This window comes from Triticum dicoccoides, chromosome 3B (genome assembly GCF_002162155.2).
Source record: "Triticum dicoccoides isolate Atlit2015 ecotype Zavitan chromosome 3B, WEW_v2.0, whole genome shotgun sequence".
In the NCBI taxonomy this organism is placed as follows: Eukaryota; Viridiplantae; Streptophyta; class Magnoliopsida; order Poales; family Poaceae; genus Triticum; species Triticum dicoccoides.
In genome coordinates, this window is record NC_041385.1 from 691,374,648 (window position 1) to 691,375,908 (window position 1,261).

Here is a 1,261-nt window from a genome sequence, read left to right on the forward strand (position 1 = left end):
AGGGCACCCCAAGACACACAAGTTGATCATTGATCTTTAGCCGTGTGCGGTTCCCCCCTACACCATAATCCACTTCGGTCATATTGCAGCGGTGCTTAGGAGAAGCTCTGCGTCGGTAGCTTCATCAACATCGTCATCACGCTGTCGTGCTGAGGGAACTCTCCCTCGAATCTCTACTGGATCGTGAGTTCGTGGGACATTACCGAGCTGAACGTGTGCAGATCGCGGAGGTGCCGTACGTTCGGTACTAGGATCGGTCGATCGTGAAGACATACGGCTACATCAACCGCATTGTCATAACGCTTCCGCTTACGGTCTACGAGGGTATGTGGACGACACTCTCCCCTCTCGTTGATATGCATCACCATGATCTTGCGTGTGCGTAGGATTTTTTTTTGAAATTACTACGCTCCCCAACAATTTTGTGTCCCAAGAAGTAACTAGCATGGTGGAGGAATTGATTTTATTGGCATATAGTTAACACTTTATTGTGTACCAACAAAATATGATGAGCCAACATAATCATCTATTATTTTATCAACAACACCTGACTCACTAACAGCAAATACAACTGGTGGGTCCACTGTTAAATCTTCAATTGTATCATCTGGGTCCACTTCTTCATGTTCTGCACTTTTTGTTAACTGGTGCTTGTTTTATATCTAATTTCCCCTCTTTAACATACAAACACAATGTCTGACTGCTTTTAAATTTCTTTATCATCTCATCCACTTCAGTGTTGTTTCTGATGATAGTAATCCCTTGCAGCCTTGTGCCATCCTTCCTCAAGTAGCAAATACTGTCATCACTTCCATATCCATTTCGGACCATCACATTAAGCAAACTGCCATAACTGATGTCTCTCTCACACATCTTCACAAGGGCATATTTTTGGCAGCATCTTTAGAAGGAAACTGAAATATAATGACCATGGCTCCTCAGGCCTACAGAACACAAAACTTATTAAGATTCACAAAATAACAACATTTTCAGTACAGTGGCACAACATTTTCAGGCCTACAGAACACAAATCAAATTAATGACCATTACATTTTAAGTGGCACAATAAAAACTATGACATATTCACATATAAAACAAAGTAACAACAATAAGATCTATGCCACAAGAGCCAATAAATGCAGAAAAAACTATGATACATTTAGTAATTCAGAAAAAAACAAAGAAAAAACTGCATCTTCATCTAGGCATAGGAGCTTCCTCCCCAACGAAGCAGTATTGCTAGAACTAACCCTAAGTATCC